Below are 6,931 nucleotides of genomic sequence, written 5' to 3'. Positions count from 1 at the left end.
GGTCCCCACCACCCGCAGGAGGGCTTTGCTGCCGGCTCCTTTACTCTTTGAGCTGTGTGAGTGTGTGTGTCTGTGGAGACTAAATTACAGAAACCCCACAAACATTTAAATGTTCTTTAATGGAATACCACTTTGGTTTTCTATCTGAGCTCTTACAGCAGCTCCCTGTTCCTGAATTGTGATGCATGTGGATGTGACTAAACCTGTCCTGTTTGGTTTTTGTTCTTCCCCAGGGAGGAGGTCCACGCCAACGCCAAGTGGCTTTTTGGGCCATCAGCGGCAAAACGTCACTGGCTGTGATGCTCGAAGGTGACACCAGCAGTGGCCAAAGGAGCCGGGCCAGCAGCAGGGCCACTCGCTGACCCTGCTGGATCAGAAGGCTCCACTTACCACCCAGAAACCTTCCCCTAGCTCTTATTAAACACTTGAACATCCCAGGAAGCGTCTGGCGTTGTTGCCCAAGTTTCCAGGTGAGGACGAAGCAGTGGCAAATACGGTGCAGAGCCCATGGCGACATCCCCCCCCAGCCACGCCCTGTGACGTCCCCCCACAGCCACGCCCTGTGACGTCCCCCCACAGCCACGCCCTGTGACGTCCCCCCCCAGCCACGCCCTGTGACGTCCCCTGCAGCCACGCCCTGTGACGTTGCTGCTGGCAGTGCTTCTATTCCACCCAGTGACTTCCACAGGGCACTTGCTGTGGGAGACGACTCTGAGGAGGTCTCAGAGGAGCCCGTGCAGCAGCATCACTCAGCGCCCGAGAGGAAGGTCTTTCTGGACTGCCAGTGCCAGCAGCACCCGGGGTGCACCAGCCCTGTGCTATGGAGCCACAGTATGTGGGGGGCTTCCCGGCCTCTGCCTGGGCGTCCATTTTCCAGAAGCACCCTCAGCTGCTGCTCTTGCTGAACGCCTGGGTGTCTCGGGAGATGAAGCAGTTCTTTGGCGTGCAGAGCTTTAAGGCGTTCATGCTGACACGCATGATCCTGGAGGTGCTGCCCGTCTACGGCCTGGACGAAGGCATCCTGGTTGCGGTGCTGCGCCCCGAGCTGCAGAGCCACGCGTCCAGGTTTGTGCGAAGGCTCCTTGAGGCCACAGAGAAGGAGTGCGTGGACAAAGCGATGAAACTCATGATCCGCCAGGAGAAGGGGCACGGGGCCAGCGACTGCTGGTCTGAGTTCAGCTGGTGTCAGGAGGGCAGCCCTGTGGCCAGCACCAGCTGGACGGCCTGCCAGGAGCTATGCAAGGGAGAGCTCGTGGTGAGAAGCAGCTCCTCTGGCAGCCAGCACAGAGGCGAGTGGATCAGCACGACCAGAGTGACCCGCTCTGACCGCCCCGGGGGCTGGGAGCAGAACCCCGAGCCCAGCCCCAGCCCCGCTGCCTGCACGCTGGGGACCCCTGTGCCCGGAGCAGCCCCCTCCAGCAGCGCGGACGCAGACGCGCTCCCGAGCACCTCGACCGCTGCCGTGCAGGGGGGTCCTGCCTGCGTCCCCGCTCCCACCCCAGCGCAGCAGGAAGATGCGCAGCAGGAGCCAGGGCAGGCTGTGCCCGGGGCCTCTGCTCCCCTCCGGGGCAGGGCCCGCTCCAAGCGCAGGCGCCACCGCACTCGCAAGAGGAAGACCAGCAGCTCTCAAGACTCTGCTGCACCCGCCAAGAAGCTGCCCCGCCAGTGATGCTCGGAGCCGACACCAGCAGTGGCCGAAGGAGCCGGGCCAGCAGCAGGGCCACTCGCTGACCCTGCGCGACCAGGGGGCTCCATTTTTCACCCGCAAACCTTCCTCAAGCTCTTATTAAACACTTGAACATCCCAGAAAGCGTCTGGCGTTGCTGTCCAAGTTTCCAGCTGAGGATGAAGCATCCTCCTACCCTACACACACACCCCCCCCCCCACATACTTCATCCTTCCTGAGGGTGCTTCAACACAGGGCCTTCCCTTGGAGCCATTTCTGATGGTTTGGGGGCAGCAGAGTCCGGAGGAAGGCGGGATGCTCACTGCCCTGTAAAGCGCAGCTGCAGGCTGCACAAGGGGTTTAATTTCCCATCCTAGTGAACCATGTCCATAGTCCTCTCCTCGGGGTGTGCTGGCCACGGTGGGATTGGTACAGCTGAAGAGCTGACGATGCCATGTCCCAGTTCCTTCCTTCACTGGGAGGAGGGCGTCTCGCTGGCCGGTGCACGGCGCCTGGCGCCCACAAAGCTTTTCATTTTCATTCTTTATTTTAAATTCTCATTTTGTTTATTTATTCATTTATTTTTCCTTACGAAGCTCAGCTGCTGTCTGAGACAAGGGCAAGGGCTCAGCAGCATGGCCTCGGTGGCCTGCAGGGGGAGATGGTGCAGGGCGGGGGACCGCATCCAGTCCCGCGTTCGTCATCACTCAGCACAGGCAGCCAATCTCCTAGGAAACCATGTGGTGGTTGGGAAGTGCTGGTCCTGCACCCTGCTTGCCTGTGTGTCTCCTGGGGCTTCACGCTCAGTGCTGCAGGGATGGGTGGTTAAAGACAGGCTGTGCTGCAGAATGCTGATAATAGAGACAGACAAGTGGGAGAAAAGGAGAGGACACACTCTTAGGTGAGAAAAGAATAAGGATGTCCTCCTTGGACACCTTCCTGCCACCCAAAAGCAGGTTGATTCTTTTTTGGGAATAGAAATGGAAGGACCTAGGCAAAGAGATAGGGTTCAAATCTCTTGCCTTAGTGAAGCAGTTAAACTGAGAATGGATTTCAGGCTTTTAACTGAAGTTCTGCCCAAAGTTCTTGAGCCTTTAGTAAAGGAGTGAATTTAATACTGAATGGTTCCCAGTGTGATTTGACAGCATCACGTGGCACATCGGTGATGAGTTGCTGCAGCATTTTCAAAGGAAGTTCAGGAATAAAAGATAACAATTTTTGTGCTATTTCTCTCTGCAGTAAGCAGCAAGAAACCTCCTCTTTGTCCACTGCTCTGAGGAGCAGGTTTTATCCTTTCTAGAGTGGTTCTCATTGAGATGATCTTTGTGTGAAATTTTCTACCTGTCTCTTTCTCAGTGTCCCCTTGCGGCCGATGTGAGCTGTGATTCCAAACGTACTGCAGGCGGGGAGCAGCAGCAGGAGTCCTGCAACGGAGGAGCAGTGGTTGGTGGGGTTTGAGGAGCAGTCATGTCCCAAGCAGAAGAGGTGCGCGTTGAAAACGGGTAAGGGCAAAGGACCGTGAAAAGCTGAGGCTGGTGACCAAGGATGGTGAGGCCACGATGTTCTCCAGGGCTAGTGTATCGGCTGCTGACCTTTCAGGCAGGTCCCAGTGCCTAAAGGAAGAGTTTCTCTGGGACTTGACTGAGTGGCCACTCCTCAGACAGCTGCAGCAGCTGATAGAGGTGGATTACAAACTGCTCGTCCCAGTACATGAGCAATTTTGGGTTAGGGTCAGCATTAGGGTTAGGAGTTAAGTTTAGGGTTAGTGTTAGAGTTAAGGTTAGGGGGTTTAGTGTTAGGTTTAGGCTTAGGGTTTGGGTTAGAGGGTAGGGCTATGGTTAGGGGGAGCTTTAGCATTAGTCTTAGGGGTCACGTTTAGTGTTCGGGTTAAGGGCAGGGATTGGGTTAGTGTTAGGTTTAGACTTGGGGGCTAGGGTTATGTTTAGTGTTCTGGTTAGGATTAAGTTTAGGAGCTAGGGATAGGTTTAGGGGGTTGGGTAAAGGTTAGACTTAGGGATTAGGTTTTCGGTTAGGTTGAGTTTTAGGGTTAGGTGTAGAGTTAGGTTTAGGATTACAGGTTTGGGTTAGGTTTAGCAGTGAGGTTTAAAAGTTTGGCTGCTCCATTGCACCCAGTTTTCACCCCCATGGTGGCACTCGGTGGTGGGGCAGCCAACCTGGCCCTGGCTGTTGGCTGTCATCTGATCTCAGCGGTGTCCCCAGAGCACCCCCAGGGGTTCCCTGCTGCCTGGTCCTGGGCTGGGCGGGCCTGGAGACTCCTCACGGCAAACACCGACTCCATACAAAGCCCAGTGTGTCCATGTGACAGCCACCGGAAGGGCTCCAGCTCTCAAACTCAGGTCCTGCACTTGGAAGCCAAAACATGAATCAGCTCTCAAACTCCATCAACTCAGCTTGGTTATCGGATGGGTCATTGCTCCTCCTCGAGCTTTTGCTCTCAAAGTAAGCTTCTTGACACCTAGTAAGTGTGGCACAGCTGGTGGAAACACCAAGCAGTGCATCGCACCCACTCACAGGTTGGTGTCACTGAACTAACCCGGCCCTGGCAGCAGGATCTACAAGCTCTGTTTCATTTCTCACATCCATAGATGGGGAATGGAGAAGCAGGAAGAACCATGCCAGTTAAGCGGTTTCCAGCAAGGCACTTCTGTAAAGCAGTTTTAATACAGTACAATTGTGATCATGGAATTCACCTCCGTGACCAAAGTGTTTGGTGGTTGTACGTAAGAAGCAGCTACTTGGCCATAGACAGAGCAGAATCCAAACAGCCCCAGAGGTACCATGCTTTTAGTATTACTGTAGGGATGACCCAGCGCAGAGTTTCTGTCTCTCTGCTGTCCTTCCCAGCACGTTTTTGCAGTCCTGCACTGAAATTGCCACTGCTCAAAGCAGAAGCAAAGTGGAGGAAAACCAGTGAAATAATAAAGAGCAATAATAATAATAACTGTTGTTCGACCGCACAGCTGTGTTTGAACAGGGGAAGCCAGTACCCACAAGCAGAAGATGCTGGAAAACAGGAAAAGAGCATTCCTGTCCTCCAGGGAGCCAAGGTGGGAAGGTCCCTAAGGCAGAGGAGCGTGGGTGCTGACTGTCCTCTGCGGGACTGTACCAGCTCGAGGCACCTTCCCATTGCCCAGCGACATCTCCTGTTCTTACCTCTGCGTGCAGGGTCCTGCATTCGTGGCATTCCCACGTGGTGGCGAGACACCAGGAGAGGATGAGGAGAGCCCAGAGCACAAGCTGAGGCTTTGCCCTTCGCAGTACTCATATGTGCAAAGGTGAGTGTGGACCAGCTTCAGGACAGACCTGGGCCAGCTGGGGGCTGATGGCCCAGCCGGGGGTGGGGGAAGCAAATCCCAGAGCCATGGGCCTGGACAAGGATAGCATCCTTTCCTTTCTCATGTCCCGGCTCAGTCCCCACTGCCTGGTGCCTCTCTGCAGCCCCAGGCACAGTCAGCACTGTGGGGTTGAGTGGGACCATAGGGTGAGCATGACTGGGAGAGGGGAGAGGCAGGAAGGTCTCGGTCAAGATGTGGGACTTTCTCCTCATTGTGGTAGGAGACTTTCCCCAGGGACCCAGTGGGCTTTGCGAGGAGCAGCGACCCGCCTCCTCAGGAAAGTAGCGGAACAGCCCGTTTCTGGGGTGGTGAGGAGGAGTCCCTCGTGTAAGGATCTCCAAGCATAGCCCTTGCCCAGCACTGCCCTTTCTTGCTTTGACTTCCTCCAACACCTGGGCCAAGGGGGGCTTCTCCTGACAGCTCTCATGGTGTGGAGCGCTGCAGGCTGGGGTCACATCCCAGGCACCATGGATCTGATCTCTCCAGCCAGACGCAGATCTCACCACGTGTGTCCCGAGCAGGCCTGTAGTGTTGCTCTGCACCTCTCTCTGCACGCAGGGCTACAGAGCTTTCTATTCAGTTCCTCAGCTCTGGGGAGCAGATCCGGTGCCCAACGGCGGGATCCAGGAAAGCCTCTGAGGCACAGAGGCTCCCAAGATCGATGTCCAGCAAAAGCCTCCTCCAGGAGCACAGGCAGCAGCAGCGCCGGCCAGCCAGGCTGTTACCGGCCGTGCTTCCGTCTGATCAGCAAAGAGCTCTATGCAAAGCGCTGTGTCTGACACCGGGGGTCTTTCCATGGTGGCTTTGAAGTACGCACCCAGCAGGGGGTGAGCTCTGGTGGGGCAGGGCAAGGCCACTGCAGGACAGAGGAGTTTCAGTCCTACTGAAGGGCAGCCCTCTCCCAAGGCTTTGCTGTGGCAGCTCGGCTGCAGCCCTGCTCTCAGTGGTCCCTGCACCCCACAGCAATGCCAGACGCTTTCTGTGATGTTCAAGTGTTTAATAAGAGCTCGAGGAAGGTTTGCGGGTGAAAAATGGAGCCCCCTGGTCGCGCAGGGTCAGCGAGTGGCCCTGCTGCTGGCCCGGCTCCTTCGGCCACTGCTGGTGTCGGCTCCGAGCATCACTGGCGGGGCAGCTTCTTGGCGGGTGCAGCGGAGTCTTGAGAGCTGCTGGTCTTCCTCTTGCGAGCGCGATGGGGCCTGCGCTTGGAGCGGGCCCTGCCCTGGAGGGGAGCAGAGGCCCCGGGCACAGCCTGCCCTGGCTCCTGCTGCGCATCTTCCTGCTGCGCTGGGGTGGGAGCGGGGACGCAGGCAGGACCCCCCTGCACGGCAGCGGTCGAGGTGCTTGGGAGCGCGTCTGCGTCCGCGCTGCTGGAGGGGGCTGCTCCGGGCACAGGGGTCCCCAGTGTGCAGGCAGCGGGGCTGGGGCTGGGCTCGGGGTTCTGCTCCCAGCCCCCGGGGCGGTCAGAGCGGGTCACTCTGGTCGTGCTGATCCACTCGCCTCTGTGCTGGCTGCCAGAGGAGCTGCTTCTCACCACGAGCTTGCCCTTGCATTGCTCCTGGCAGGCTGTCCAGCTGGTGCTGGCCACAGGGCTGCCCTCCTGCCACCAGCTGAACTCAGACCAGCAGTCGCTGGCCCCGTGCCCCTTCTCCTGGCGGATCATGAGTTTCATCGCTTTGTCCACGCACTCCTTCTCTGTGGCCTCAAGGAGCCTTCGCACAAACCTGGACGCGTGGCTCTGCAGCTCGGGGCGCAGCACCGCAACCAGGATGCCTTCGTCCAGGCCGTAGACGGGCAGCGCCTCCAGGATCATGCGTGTCAGCATGAACGCCTTAAAGCTCTGCACGCCAAAGAACTGCTTCATCTCCCGAGACACCCAGGCGTTCAGCAAGAGCAGCAGCTGAGGGTGCTT

The 6,931-nt window shown here is 57.5% G+C and overlaps 1 long non-coding RNA gene across 1 annotated transcript; it reads left to right on the top strand.

The window, feature by feature from the left end:
* Positions 1-4,705: 4,705 nt before the first annotated feature.
* On the top strand, positions 4,706-5,788 carry LOC133263743 (uncharacterized). The gene is made up of 2 exons (XR_009741526.1): positions 4,706-4,962; positions 5,611-5,788. It is a non-coding gene; the product is annotated as an uncharacterized LOC133263743 (long non-coding RNA).
* The last annotated feature ends 1,143 nt before the right edge of the window (positions 5,789-6,931 follow it).

Source organism: Pezoporus flaviventris, unplaced genomic scaffold (genome assembly GCF_033815535.1).
Source record: "Pezoporus flaviventris isolate CSIRO_AGI_PZ_B2104156 unplaced genomic scaffold, CSIRO_AGI_Pfla_v1 ptg000452l, whole genome shotgun sequence".
NCBI classification, from domain to species: domain Eukaryota; kingdom Metazoa; phylum Chordata; class Aves; order Psittaciformes; family Psittacidae; genus Pezoporus; species Pezoporus flaviventris.
Note: the sequence above shows the minus strand (reverse complement) of the source record. Positions and strands in the feature narration are given on the sequence as shown.